The sequence below is a fragment of the Ananas comosus genome, linkage group 6 (genome assembly GCF_001540865.1).
Source record: "Ananas comosus cultivar F153 linkage group 6, ASM154086v1, whole genome shotgun sequence".
Classification (NCBI taxonomy): domain Eukaryota; kingdom Viridiplantae; phylum Streptophyta; class Magnoliopsida; order Poales; family Bromeliaceae; genus Ananas; species Ananas comosus.
Genome location: NC_033626.1, coordinates 10,447,117 through 10,464,074, shown reverse-complemented (window position 1 = coordinate 10,464,074; position 16,958 = coordinate 10,447,117).

Below are 16,958 nucleotides of genomic sequence, written 5' to 3'. Positions count from 1 at the left end.
CAACTCGATTTTGGTTCGGCTTATTGTTGTGCGTTCTGTTCAATGCCGGTTTAACACTTCGGCTTGGTTCACCATTATGAGTTTGGTTCACCATTTTAGGCTTGGTTCACCAACTTGGTTTTTAATTCATTTTGGATCCATGATTGATAGACCCGTTGTTGACTTATTTATTTTCTCCTTTTTTTTTATATAAGTTCAAATTGAACTTATGATTATGTTGCGCTTGGTTCAAATCAAATATTTATATAGTCGATTTGGTTTAACCAAACTGAACCCGGGTCAAGCCTATCATGAAGACGGCGACCTGGTTTAATTAACCGAACCCGGGTCAAGCCTATCACGAAGACGGCGACCCGGTTTAATTAACCGAACTCGGGTCAAGCCTATCACGAAGACGGCGACCCGGTTTAATTAATCGGACTCGGGTCAAGCCTATCACGAAGACGGTGACCCGGTTTATGTCAAATTGGATCTAGCCTATCACGAAGACGGCGATCCAAATATTTATTTTATTATCTTATTTTATTTTATTATCATTTTTTTTAGAGATTTGAGCGTGTCGAGCCTATCACGAAGACGGCCGCACAATCAAATCGGTTGGAGGTTCGTCGTCACGTCATTCGCACGCTCATGTAGATCTTTCGTCGATGTTGGGGAGACGGACGTTTAGTGAATACGCATGAACGATATAGTAACAATACAATGCCGGATTTGATCGGGTCAACCTATCACGAAGACGGTCGTGTTGATCAAACCGACAAATAAATCGCTACTATACGTTTGCACGTATACACTAATCCGCCGTCATCGGAGAAGAAGAAGAAAGAGGCCACGAGGCCTCTTCGTGCGCCATTGTCGTTGTCGAAGTCGTCACAGTGCCGCCGTCGCCGCTGTCGTTGCGCGTCCTCGTGCGCCATTGTCGTTGTCGAAGTCGTCGTTAGCGCGCCGTTGTCGGCGTCGTCGTCATCATCGCCGCCGTCGTCGCACCGTTGTCGTCGCTCTCTTCTTTTTTTCTTTCTTTCTTTTCTTTTGCTTTCTTTTTTTCTTTTTCTTTTTCCTTTTTTTTTTTTTTATCTCCCCCTCTAAAATTTTTTTATCAATCTCATGGTCCAATTTGTAATGGGTTTTGGACCACTTCATTTTAGGAAATAATTCAAAATTTTTGAAGATAAGGCAACAAAATTTTCCTTATCTCTTTCCTTATTGATACCTAATCCTCTAAGGAAAGTAGCAATCAAATCACAATTTATTTCATTTCCTTCTACATCCTTAATTTGAATTTGAATTTGAAATTTTTTTTTTTATCTCAAACAGACCTGTAATTGCAGATCATTTTGAGAGAAATACCGGTTACCAGGTACTCTGAAAAGAGCATTTTGGTTCTTTAATATATGGATAATTTAGTAACTTTATCTCCACTATATTATAAAATCTCTATTTTCTCGGGCTGCGTTTGGTTCGGATAGGGATAGGTATAAGTTTAGGTATAAGCAGGAACTAGACTAATTTTGCATTTGGATGAAAATTAGGTTGTTTCTAGAAATAAGATAAATAATATTTGGATGGTTAGATTGGAATAAGAGGAATAAGAGTTATAATTTGAAATTAAAATCAGATTATCCAATTAATTAACATCAAAATATTACTTAAAATAAATAATAAATAAATTATTAATAATAATTAATTATAAATAATAAAATAATAATATTGATTATCTAATTATTAGTAATAATTATTAATAATTATTAATTAATAATAATATCGATTATCTGATTATTAATAATAATAATTATTAATAATAAATAATAATTATTATTAATAAATGATAATAATTAATTATAAATAATAAATTAATAATAATATCGATTATCTAATTATTAATAATAATTATTAATAATTATTAATGATTAATAAATAATAATAATAATTAATTAATTATTAATAATTAATTAATAATAATTAATTATAAATAATAAATTAATAATAATATCCCTAATCTAATTATTAAGAATAATTATTAATAATAATTATTATTAATTAATTATAAATAATAAATTAATAATAATAATTATCTAATAATTAATAATTAATTATAAATACTATATTATTATTATTATTATTATTTATTATTTAATTATAAATAATAAAATAATAATATCGATTATCTAATTATTAGTAATAATTATTAATAATTATTAATTAATAATAATATCGATTATCTGATTATTAATAATAATAATTATTAATATTTATTAATAAATAATAATAATTATTAATAATTAATTATAAATAATAAATTAATAATAATAATTATCTAATAATTAATAATTAATTATAAATAATAAAATAATAATATTGATTATCTAATTATTAGTAATAATTATTAATAATTATTAATTAATAATAATATGGATTATCTGATTATTAATAATAATAATTATTATTAATTATTAATAAATAATCATTATTAATAAAACTTAATAATAATTCATTATAAATAATAAATTAATAATAATATCCCTAATCTAATTATTAAGAATAATTATTAATAATTAATTATAAATAATAAAATAATAATAATAATTATCTATTTATTAATAATTAATTATAAATAAAAAATTAATTAATTATTTTATTATTTAAGCAATAAATAATAATTTAAATATATTTATTAGATTAATTAATGATTTACTGTCATTAAAATTAAATTTAGGCATTAATTAAGCTTGTTCTCATCCGGGAACAAGCTTGTTCCAGGAAAATGGTAGAACATCAGTTCTAGTTTTATACCAGCTTATTCCAGGAACCCAGGAACTACTGTTCCCGGAAACCAAATGCTACGAACGCTACGTTTGGGAACAAAGGGGGGAACAAGGGCTTATTCCCTCTGTTCCCGAACCAAACGCTACTCTGTGTTTCCTTTTTCTCTCTCTATCTTTCATCTTCATCCATCGTAGAGATGTAAAAGGGTAGGATTCGGGGCGGATTTTCAAAAATTCGAATCCGAATCCAAATTCGATGAATTTTAGAAAATCATATCCACACCTATACCTGACTAAAAATCCAAAACCCGAACACTTGCCTGAACCCAAAAATCCAAACCCGAAATATTTATTTTTCTTTACAATATTTTAAAATATATTAAATTAAATCTAAAATTTTAAAATATATATTCAAATATAACATCTCTCTCTCTCTCTCTCTCTCTCTCTCTCACACACACACACACACACACACACGCATATATATAACGTAATAAATTCAAGTTCCACTTAGTTTCGAGCTGGGATGATGCAATTAAAATCCATATCTGAATTCAAATCCGTCGGATTTTTATTTTTGATATCCATATCCAAAACTATATTCATTTGGAATAGATAAGCCACTATATTTGCTTTCGAATTTGAGTTTGGATTTAAATAAAATTATGGATATCCGTACCCATTCTTAGTTGTCCAAATCGAACATGTATTTTGCAAAGTCAAATGCTCTGTCAATGAATGTGATCGGTAAATAGTATATATTACTATCTATTATTACATATCTGATTCGTTATTATAGTGCGAAGCGCGTCACCCTATCTTGAGTCAACCTCAACCAACAAGAGTGTTGGATTCTCATCTTGATTATCTTAAACACATGCTTCTATCAGCATGTTGAAATATATATCGTTTTCTTGATGCCTCTTGATGAAGTTATGAATCGCACAACATACTAGGGTAATACGAAATTGCACTTTATAAGAAAAAAGAGTTACTTGCTGAAGAACCTTGAAATGCCTCTTCAAAATGCCAAAGACCTTTTCTACGGCATTAATTTCTCAGTTGAGTATGCCTATGATTGTATAGATCTTTTGTTCCTCAATGGCTGCACGCTTATGCGCTGTCATTAAATTGGCTTAAATGATATTGATCTTCTTTGTTAAGGCGTAAAGAATCGATCAGTGTTTGCTTAGTCCGAATCAACCAAATAGAATTTTTCTACACAAAAATAACCAAAAGTAATGATTAGTTAACAAATCAATAAGTATGTATAACTCAACAATTTGAAAAAAAATTAAATACATGACTAACCTTCAGGTTTTAGCCCCATATATGAAATATAATCTTAATTCAATTATAGCATTTTGGGCCGTGAGTAGGCCCAAGAGCTAAAAAGAATTAAGCAAAGAATTAAGCATGAGAGAGTTAGAGTAGTTATAGAATGTGTGTGACTCTCTAGGAAGGAGGGTATTGCAGTTGGTATCAGAGCTAATCACAAGTCGGAAGTGTAAGATTAGTCTCGACTAAACTTGGGAGCGGTAGAGTGCGGCTTTCCACAAGATTTGCTAAGACTAACTAGCGAGACGAATCTCACATTGTTTGGTGCTTATGAGCGTGGGAGAGAAATGTGACACCCTATATAAGGTTTGGAATAGTCCTATATATAAGATATAATAGGGCTAAAATTTTTTAACCCGACTATAGTATTTTGAACGATAGTTCGGCTATATATAAGATATAATAGGGCTAAAATTTTTTAACCCGACTATAGTATTTTGAACGATAGTTCGGCTTAAGAGTTTAAGAAAATTAAACGTGCTAGAGTTAGAATTATTATAAAATGGATGACCCTATGAAAAGTGGGGCGTTACAAAATTTAAGTTAAGAAAAGACCCATTTCTTTTTTTTTTTTAAGTTGAGAAAGGTAGTATGCTACATTGCTACCGGTTCTTTTATCTTTTTTAGAAATAAATTTAGCTGAAAATGTGAATCAACTAGGATTCAAACTTGGGACTCGGATACCAACCACCAAGTCTTTTACCACTTACGCTAGGAACAATCAATAATACAGTAAGAAAGACTATATATTATGAGCTCTAAAATTAGCCTTGATTAATGCATTTTCAGAACACCACTTACTTTGTTATGAAATTTGGAACATTGAAATAATACAGTAAAAAAGAGTGTTTGCATTCTCCATGCCCCACAACAACCTCTCCAATTATATTAAACTGATCAAGGGTGGAAACAAAAGTACGAAGTTTAAGCTTATGCGGGACTCAAACCCGTGATCTCTTGGTTAGTTTCCGAATATGTAACCACTAATTAGGACACAGTAGTTTAATAACATTTGATTCTTTTTTTATGAGGGGTTAATTAATTAGTACTATGACTAATGACTTTATAAATTGCTCATACCATATGCGTTGGGCCAACAATCTAGAGCATAGTTACCGACCGTCTCTAGAGCAAGTGGCAAAAGGCTTGGTAGTTGGTACTCCAGACCTAAGTTCGAATTTTAGTTGATTTACAATTTCAGCTAAATTTATTTTTAAATGAAATAAACGAAACGGGTAGCGTGCTACCTATCTCTCTCTCAAAAAATCTAGAGCATAGTTTCTGTTGACAATAAACTAACTAATTTAATTAAAGTCCTGCAATTACTCTTGATTACATCAACCGCATCCTTGTGGATCAACGTCATAGCCATATCCGTTAGTAATATATATTCATTTTTGAGTATTGTCGCGAATCCTGTGTTGACAATCGCAAGCATATGTGACATGTGCATTAATTTATATATATATATATATATAATATATATATATATATATATATATATATATATATATATAATATATATATATATATATAACTAGGCTGGAATACTATCAATAGTACCAAGTTGTTGGTGCTATTAATTTTTTAGCCACTGGATTGAGAAATATGCGGTTAGGATGATGTGGGTACCCTAGGGTTGAGTGATGGTTGTTGAATAGTATAATTTAACGGGTAAAATAATCGAAGGGGTTAATTTAACGGCAGAAAACTTGATAGCACCAAGTAATTGGTGCGTATCGATAGCATAGCCGCTGGACTCTATATATTATATATATATATATATTAATATATATATATATATATATATATATATATATATATTCGGTAACACTGCTATAATAGTACAAAACTGTCCAGTTTGGCCAGGAGATAGCGAACATAAAGATGAATTTTTTTATTTCTATAATAATTTACTATTTAGAATAGTCAGACTAAAAGTAAAATTATGCTGAATTTGTAATGTTGTTATTTCTAGGAAAAACTAAATTGTGTTTGGTTAATTTTATGTAGTAAAGGATAGTAAAAAAGTGATGGTTGCATTGATATAAAAATATATAATTTAATAAAAATAATTTATTGTAAGCATATATAATTTACAAAAAAAAGAATTCATTATAATATTTAATAAAATATTTATGTAAGCATAATTTACAAAAATAATTCATTATAATATTTAATAAAAATAATTTATTATAATATTTAAATATAAATAATATTTATTAATGTAGTAAATTAATAATTTTTATATTCATTTATAATCTTAATAAGGCCTTGAACTAAACTTTAGAATATCACTATTATGTTAAAATGGTGAATAGTTAATTCCAAACTATTGCGGCATAATCGAGAACAGTAAAATTTGACCAGAATAAAATATTCGACTTAAAAATATTTTATTTAGCAAAATAGCAAGAATAAGATTCGTTGTCCAAAAGTATCCTAAAAGTTTTTTTTTTTTTGAGAGAGAAAGGAGTATGCTACCTGTTTCGTTTATTTCATTTAGAAATAAACTTAGGGTGTGTTTGGTTCACGTAAAACTGTGGAAAAAAAATTTTCGGTGGAAAAAAATTTTTGGTGGGAAAAATTTTTACATCGTTTGTGTTTGTTTTGTAGGAAAGAAAAATAGTTTTCCGTGCGGTTGTTTTGGTTGAAAGGAAAAGAAAAAAATAAAAAATTATTTAATTATATTTCTCTTATTATATTATATTATTATATATTATTATATATAATAATTATCATAATATATTTAATTATTATAATTTATATTTATAAACAAGATATATTTAAAATATATTATATAATAAATATATAATATAATATATAATAATATAATATATTTAATATTATAAAATAAATTATTATATATTTATAAATAAAATTTTATATATATATAGGTGAGTGGTCCCGTGTGTACCACTCACCTCGGTCCACGAGCTCTTACATGAGCTCGGGGACCCCGATGCAAGGAAAACATGAGCCGTGATTTTTCCATGGTGAGTTTTCGTTTTCCGCCGATTCAAGAATTGGCGAAATACGAAAAGCAAGCTTTTCCATAGAATTCGTAAAAAAAATTTTCCTGTCAAACCAAACGCTAGAAAAATAATTTTCAACTGAAAAAAATTCTTCTGACCATTTTTACGGGGAACCAAACGCCCCCTTAGCTAGAAATGTGAATCAACTAGAATTCGAATTTGGGTCTCGGGTACCAACCACAAAGCTCTTTTGCCACTTGCGCTAGGGACGATCGATGATCAGCATATTCATCAATTCTCCCAATTTCCTAGTTGTTACATCATAATAGCTAGGGATGTCAATGGGTACGAATATTTGAAATTTTATTCGAATTCGAATCCGAATATAACGAATATATTAGATATGGTTTTGGATATGGATATCAAAAACAAAAATCCGACGGATATGGATACGGATACGGATATGAATTGTAACTTTACCTGATCCGAATCCGAACCCGAACCCGAACCCGAACCCGAACCCGAATTTATTTTACATTATATATTACATGTATATAAAAATTTGATGCTATGTTTGAATTTGTATTTTAAAAATTTAGATTTAATATAATATATTTTGAAATATTGAAAAGAGAAATAATTGTTTCGGGTTCGGATTTTTGGGTTCAGGTTTGGGTTCAAATTTCAAATTTTTGGTCAGTTTCGGGTTTGAATATGGATTTTTTAAATCCGTCAAGTATGGGTTCGGGTTCGGATTTCGAGTTTTGAGTCGGGTTCAGGTTTAGAATTTTGAATATCCGTCCCGAATCCAACCCGTTGATATCTCTAATAATAACTTCTCAAGTTATTATTATCATCACGAACTTAACCTTTCTTTGTAACGTAAAACGTGAGAATCAAATTCATAAATTTCGGCCAGTGACTGGTCCCGAAAATTTTTTTACAGGAATGAAATATAAAATATATAAAAATTAAATATTAAAAAATAATAAATATAATTTTTAAAAAATATTGTATGAACAAAATGCATCTTTTTAAATTATAATTGTTTTCGACATATTTCTATATTTTGGAAACGATGTATAATAGCATCATTTGATTAGAACTTTCTTTTTCATTCAAACTACTATTGTTACAAAAGAAATATAAAATATTTGTTTAATATTTTAATGGTTTTTACTTATTTACTAAAATATAAAGATGTACTTAACTTATCAGAATTATAGACTATTTTGATTCAATTACTCAATCTTTTAAAATTTTGATTTTAGTTTCCAACATTCCAATTTGTTTAATTTTGAGTTAGTCAACAACAACTTGACTTCAAACTTTAAGCTAATAACTTAAATTAATTTACAGTTGTGAGAATTGCATAAAATATACTCACTAAACATGTAAAGATAAACGATACATTCAAAATTTGAAATCAAAATACCATAAATTGACTCAAATCAAACAAATTGAAATATCAGATAATAAAATCAAAATTTTGAAAAGTTGGATAGCCAAATCAAAATGGCAATAATTTAGATAAGTTCTATACCTTTTTTTACCTTACTTCCTTCTTTTTGTTATCCCCTTTCACTAATTTTTTTGTTAAATCAGTGAGAAAGTTAAAAAAAAAATAGTATTAAAGTGAATATTCGATAAACTATAGATGAGGTATCTAAAGTTTTTTTATATATAATTTAACGAAAAGTTAACGGAGGAACTGACGAAAAAAGAAAAATGAAACCACAAAATACTAAATTGATACACTTTAAAATGCTAAAGTGTCAGAAAGTACGAATCCACTGAAGTGGTATTTGAACTTTATTCTTTTTATATTTTTACTTTTTTATATTCGATGCCATGCCTATGCGAATATGCGACTACCTGAGAGCGAATAATCTTGCTCTCATGATGTGTTGATCTCCGTCGAAATAAGACTTTGCTAGAACATTTATCGACAGGTCCATTAGCCGTTGAGATGTAATTTTAAAATTGACAACTGTTTATAGGTTTGCTAGAAAAAGTATCATATTTTAAGCTCCTTTAACTATGAACTTTGCATAAATTCACTCGAGTCTTATTCCAAACGAATCCCTACAAGATAAAAAGAAAGGAAATAAAGTTGTTGCTTTAATTGATCAAATCCTGATCACTTTAGCATTAACCTCAAAAGAAAAGAAAAAAAAAAAAACTAATCCGGTTCATTACCACTAACAATTTGTTTGGGCATATCACTGGTAGTATAAGTATACTGTGTTGTTATATACTCATGCACAATCTATTCTGCATTCAATATTGGACTATTGGGACGTAATTCATTCAATATGGCATTTAGGACGCGTTTGGTTCGCACTATGAAAAATTACTAGGAATAAAAAGATGTCCGAGAATCTTATTTCTATTCATCCTATTATTAAGAATGTGGTATTCCTATGTTTGGTTCGCACGGTCATATTATTTAGTCATATTATTTAATATTATAAAAAAATATACAATTAATTAATTTTTTTTAATTAATTTTAGATAATGCTATTAAAAATTTCAACATTCTTTTAGAAAAAAAAGAAGAAAGAACATAGGTTAGAGAGAAAAAGCATAATTAAAGAAATATGAAGAGAAATAAAATCAAGGTTAGAGGGAGTGAGAGAATTGAGAAATTAGAAAAAAAAAAGGGGAGAGAGAGCTTAGTTTAGAGAGAGAAAAAGAGTTGAAGTTTAGAAAGAGATACGAGGTTAAAGTGTAAAAGAAAATAATACTAACTAGCCGGCGGGTAGGAAGCAAGAAAGAAATTAGACATATTATGATTACTCTAATCCGTTAATATGAGAATACCCCCCTTTCTCAAAGAAATGAGATTAATACTTTGGAATGAATCTCATTCCCAAGTAAATCTAATATTACCAACTAGATTACTTTGTGCGTTTAGCTAAATACCGTCGTATTTTTTTATTCCTATTAGATTATTAGAAATCTTAAAAAGATAGCGCGAACCAAATGCACCCTTAATTCTTACTGTTTTAGTTGGCAATCTTACTTTGATATCAATCGTAACGATCTACCCATTAGTACAAGTAATTTGTTAAGCCAAACTACCAACACATTTTTTTTTTTTCATCCAATATGAAACTATTGGCGTGTCACAATAATGACAAGGAGTAGAAACTCTACTAAGAATAGCTCCCAACTTTGATTGTTCCGGACTAGATTGATCTACAAAACTGCAACAGCTAGCAAATGAATGGTAGCATCAGGCAAATTCGAGTCAATTAAAGTGCGTGCTCGATTGATTGATAGAACAGTTCCGAATTCTTATGCGGCACAAATCCTAATCTAAAGCATCGGAATGAGTATAAAAGAGGAAGATTGATGCTGTAATATCTCAATAGTTCAACGTCAGATGAAAAATTAATTCTCTCATCTGAATAATAAAAATTTGGCTTAAACATTTTGAACTAGTGGTTTGGTCTAACAAGTTATTATTGCTAATGTATTAGAGACGGATATCAGCCGAGAGTGTGAGAGTTAAGTGTTATTCCTCCAGAAGTCCTCTCTAAAATTTCAAATCACCGACCTAACGAGATAGTTTGGACAGAATCTCAAATCACCGACCTGACAATGGGAGTTTATACAAATGATTCTGATTGGATTGTAAGAACTCTCGTATCTTAATAATAAAAAGTGGGCTTAAGTATTTTGGGCCGGTGGTTTGGATCTAATAATTTTTTTTGTTTTCTATAGAAAGGTAGGTTTGCTATGCTTCATTTATAGCGAATATGAACTGAGCTACAAAAGTAAGATAATTGGCCCCGAGAATTAGAAACATTCCCAACAAGAGTAGACCACAAAAAAAATTATTAGATCCAAACCACCGGCCCAAAATACTTAAGCCCACTTTTTATTATTAAGATACGAGAGTTCTTACAATCCAATCAGAATCATTTGTATAAACTCCCATTGTCAGGTCGGTGATTTGAGATTCTGTCCAANTTAGCAATTTGGCCCTATAAAGTTATAAAGTTATTATTATCAGCGAATCGAATGGTTAAACTTGTTCCCTTATAAATGTCCAAAATTATTGCTAGTGGGTAATTTTTTTTCTGTTTTGGCGAATAATTATTGAAGCAAGTAGACTATAATTTTGACTCCAATATAAAGAATGGATTAAATCCTAGAAGTGATATTAAGGGTGTGTTTGGTTCTCTATAAAATAGTTCGAAAAAAAAAGGGGTTTAAAAATGATCGCTCGGATGCTTGATTGCTTGTAAAAAAAAAAAATTTCCGAAAAAGCTTTTACAGATTCTCTGAAAACTTTGGGTTTTCATTTTCAGTTCTCCGAAATGCTTTTACGGATTCTCTGAAAACTATGCGTTTTCCTTTCGTTTTCGTTTCGTTTTCCGCCAAAAGAGAGCGAAAACGAAAACCCAAAGGCAAAATCATGGCTCACAAGGTGAGATTCTGCACGCGGTCCATTTCACCTCGTGGACTCTGTGAGAGAGAGTGGTGGACCGGACCTCTCTCTCCCTCCTTCGTTATATATGTGTTTTAAACAAAAAGCATCGAAATTTAATTTATATTTATTTTAAAATTTAAAATTTAATTTTGATCCACTATAATTAAAATTTTTGGATAAGAATGCTATTTTTTAACAGATTAATCATAACCGTTCGTTCTTATTTGAGGATTTTTTAATTAAGTGAACCGATCATTTTTAATTGACATAACCGTCGTAAGATTAAATTTATAAATGAATAAGAATGCTATTTTTTAACAGATTAATCATAACCGTTCATTCTTATTTTAGATTTTTTTAATTAAATGATCATACTTATTTGTAGAAAATATATGGAATATTTTTAGAAGCATATAGGAATTTCTTTATAGATTGATAAAAATGTTATTTTTTAACAAATTAATCATAACCGTTCGTTCTTATTTAAATTTTTTTTAATTAAGTGGTCATACCCGTTCGTATCCGTTCGTAGAAAATATAGAAAATATTTTTTATTCCTTTTTTAATTCTGTCTGTCATTATCGAAATTCCTATATGCTTCTATATATAGATATATAAATATTTAGTAATTTATTTTTTATATTACATATTAAATATATATTATTATATATTATATAATATATTTATTATATAATGTATTTTTAATATATTTTATTTATAAATATAAACTATAATACTAATATATGTAATATGATAATTATTATATATCAATAATATATAATATATACAATAAAAAAATATTTATATATAATAATTTTCTATTTATAATTTTTCTTTCAACCAAACAATCATAACAATTTTTTTTTCTTATAAATCAAACACTAGAGAGCATAAAATTTAATTTTTCTTCAAAATTTTTTTTTACAGTTTTACGTGAAACCAAACGTACCCCCATATTATCTCCAAACACCCTAAAAAATGGGTGGACACCTCAAATGGGCTATCCAGGTTAGCTAACACCACCTAACCTCACCAAACCCCAACCAAATATTATTTTCTATTCATAAAAACTCACTATCCTTCTTATCCCACCTACTCCAACCAAACACTATTTTTCACTATCCTCGACTAACTCCAACCCCCAACCAAACACAAAAATACTCTAATCCCACCTTAACTCTGAACTTAACCCTATTCCTGAAATAACTGGTTTTTCCTTAACTTCGAACCAAACGGTAGCTAAGCTTTTCCTGGTTTCATATTTCATGCCCTAACAATATAAACAATAAAATATATGCATGCACAATAGTCTTAAACAATAAGAAATGTATTAAATAGTTGTAATTCTTAATTGATGTCCAAGCCCTGTTCACTACAAACGAATCCCAAAAACACTAATTAGGCATAAATTCTATTACCAAAAGTTAATTTTATGATCAAATAAAATTCACAAATTCTAAAACTAAACCCCAAATCGATGTAGAATTTTTTGCGAGGAATCCACGGCCACAAAATCCGCATAAATTAGAGCAAAAAGAAAAAGTTATAACCAGTTATGCTTTGATCCCTGAATCCTAGCAAAATTGCAATATAACCCTTGCAGTCCCTTCCAATCTCCGTAATTTTGCCATAAATTCTAGCAAGACATATCCATCATGTAACCTATGTACCAAACTTAGGTTGTCTTGTACAATTGTACCCATAAAATTGTTCACAGAAAACTATAAAAAAAATTTATAAATATTGTCATATTTTTCTATTAAATTCATAATCAAAATCTATTTGATTTTTAGAATTAATTGCATACAAGCCCCTACAAACATAATGAATTCCAAATATATCCCTATAAAATTCAACTTTCATATATTGTTCATGTGAAAGTCCTAATGTTTTCAAATATATCCATGCCGTCAGAATCTGTTAGAAAAATTTAATTAAACAGAGATTAAATGCTTAACCCTGATTAGTTTATGAGATAACTTGATATTTTTATCCTTCTTATATTATACTGTTGTGACTTTTAGGGGGACATATTTGTGATGATAAAATTGACATTTTACTTATTTACTGTTAAAATATAAACAGTTCTCTAACAGTAACAAACCAGAAGGACGTATTTAAAAATATTAGAATATTTTTAGAAACAACATATAAAAGTTGGACTTTGTAGGAATATATTTGTAATTCATTATATTTACAGGAACCTGTATGCATTTAACCCTTGATTTTAAATACATAACAAAACTAATTCATTTTTATCGTTATTTCGAGATTCGCCACCATAGGCATTGCACTGATTTAAGTCCGAATTAAATCCAAATCCTGCTTAATTAGCGAAAAGCGGGACCTAATTGCACTGATTATTACAAGCCCATCATAGGCATTGGACTAAGAACCAATAAACCAACAATTTTGTCACAGATATTTGGCCACTTGATCATATTTACTCTTTCTTTTTGTGAATGGACTACTCATTTCATCTTCAATATTGTTTACTTAAACTTCTCTTCCTAAAAGATTGCGAGTAAAGTGATATGTCTACTTGTGTTTGATTGCTCTCACTAGCTGCATTATCAAAGAGCAAGATTCAAAAGTGAACAAGTAATGCTCCCCTTTCCTGTCCACCCACAAAGTTTGGAACATGATTGTTGAGTAAAGTTTTAAACCATTACTGATCTATCCCTGTTCCTAATGGAAGTGCAGAGCAGTGTCATCTTTAAGCTCTTTTGACCATGTTACTGGACAAAGATATGGACTCATGTTGCATCAACCTCTATTTGGTGTGTTCCAATTCCACATGGGGAAGTATGTGACCATGCTTTAGATGACACTTTGAGTGCAAATTTTGCTCTATGCTAAAAGCTTGGAAGCAAGAGTATGATCTTTCTTTTTTATCCTCTTTTTGTGATGGAACAAAACCTACAAATATTCTGCATTTCGCATTCTTTGACTGAAAACTTTTAGATTATAAATAGTTAAAACCCAATTATGCAGCGCACTAGGCAAAAGCAGGAAACAGAAAAAAACAAAAAACAAAAAAGAGTGACAATTGATAAAGATGCTTACTTTGTGGTGACACCAGCCATGATCTTTACACATTTGAAACAAGACCTTGTTGCTGGATGAAGGCTAGAGGTGGAAACAAAAAAAAAAATTGAGGAATCAAACAAGTAATCAATTAAGTACTATTTGAAGTTTGAATTTGTATTACTAGGGGTTTGAACTTTGCACTACCATTGTAAGCAGCAGATATAGTACTCCCTTTTTAAGTAATTTGACAAATTATTCACACTTCAGAAGCAACTCTGAAAACTTGAAGCTCTTAATAACTCATAAATGAAATGTAAATATCTTGAACTTGTTATCTCATAACTGACCTATTGTTTGGTTCACCAGATCATTGTACATAAATGCTCGTACATCTTTGTATCGATCGAGAGGTTCAGAGCATTTTTCACAGCATCCTCTTAACCACTAAAAGAAGAGAAAGCAAACAAATTCAATCTCAAACATCATTTGCGCTATCCAGGATTTGACTCCAAGATCAGGGAGAGCTATCAGAGCTATCAAGGATGGATATGCTGTAATTACAGCTTAGACCACCACCTACAACTCATGCTTTTGAACATAAAATCAAATCTTTCTTAACCGGGCTCTTCATGCATATCCCCACAAATTCAGCAATTCCTCACTGGGGATTTCTATCTTTTTTCTTTTCTCTTATGGCATCCAAGTGCGCCTAAGATGTGACAGAAAAGAAAAACATCTGGTAATGCAGGTGATGAAATCTGCTTTCTTAGCTACTTTTTGGTCAAATAATTCTAAACAAAAGGGCCACATACTGTGGTTCATCATTTAGAGGTAACCACTCACCTGCTACTCTGATATATTTTAAGCTTGTTTAGTGGTATGATATCCAATCAGAAAAAAAGATGTCCTGCATCATCCACCGATGATGTATCTGAAAGATTTATAAGTTATTCAGCAATAGCTAATGGTTTCCTAGCGCTTGATCATATAATTAAGTTTAAAAGGACAAAAATCTTATTAAGACAAGAAGGAAACAACAATGACGTAAAATAACATAAATTGTTGCTTCCATCGAAAAGCAGCAAAACAAACTTAACACTGCAGAAACAAGCTTAAGTAAAAGGAAAACATTCTCATCCCTACTAAGTCAAACTCAGCTCTAATAAAAAAAAAACAAAAGGAAAAAGAGCATTATTATGTAAGGCAGTTTGTATCGAAGGGCAATTTGTATCGATCAATTCAATAGAAAATTGAAGATGACACAATGGCATACTAATAGAACTAATCCTAGGCAAGAGAAATCATGCAATTAAGTGACTGCTAACTACTAAATAGAATCACAATGCAATGGACCAACAAACGTACTGAATATCCAGAGTAATAAGAAATGGCTTAATGTATGGAACTTATCTGGCAACAACTAAAAGTTCAATTTAAGATGGGTGATCTAGTCCCAACAAAATGGTATAAAAATGAATGAGAGTTCAAGTTGACATATGATACGGGATGGATGACTGATAGATGGTCATGGAGCGATGCATGAATTTACCAATGCGCTAATTGCAAGCAATAATTTCTTCTCTAAAAGAGGATGAGGAGAGAGATCAACATTAATAGTACAAAGAATTGGGTGCCTCATCAACACTTCAAGTTAAAAGCTCCAGGACCAGATTGGAACTCCATTAAAATTTCTGGATAACTCATCCAGCCATGCCATAGGTGCCATTAACAGGAGATGATAGAAAGGGCTTCAGATGAGTTATTCATACAAGTTCAGGATGTGTCTTGAACATTTTAGAAGATTTAGGGCTAAAGTGAAAGTCTTGACTGAGTCTATGGGCCAATAGTGCAACTTACTCTTTCGATTCTTAAGCAAAATAGGCATGCTTTGGAAATGGCAGAATTTGACATTCTATGTAGCCTCTTGTGTAAATATACAGATAAATCAATGACTACGAAACTAATAATTAATAAGTGGAACTAATGATGGCATTTATTCGGTCCTATTATACCATGAATATCTAATATACTTGACAAACAATTACAATATATTATTTAAAAACCAGTTAACTTGTTAACTATTCTGCAATACTTCCAGAAACATTGAAAGAATGAAAAAAAAAAAAAAAAGAAAAAAAAAAGAAGAAGAATAAGCAAATTATCCAATTACCTGAAGGATGGTTACATCATTCAAATGATTTGTTATAGATTATGCACCAAGACAAAGGTTCGTAAAGCTGAGGTGCAAGGCACACTTGAGGAAGATGAGAAGCACATTTTGACAAATTTCAGAGAAATAAAATGCTCATTCAACTATATCACAATTATAGAAATTCTACAATTAAGATATAGTAAAATGCCACTATATTTATTCTAAATTATCAATATGAATAAACCACTCCTATGATGACA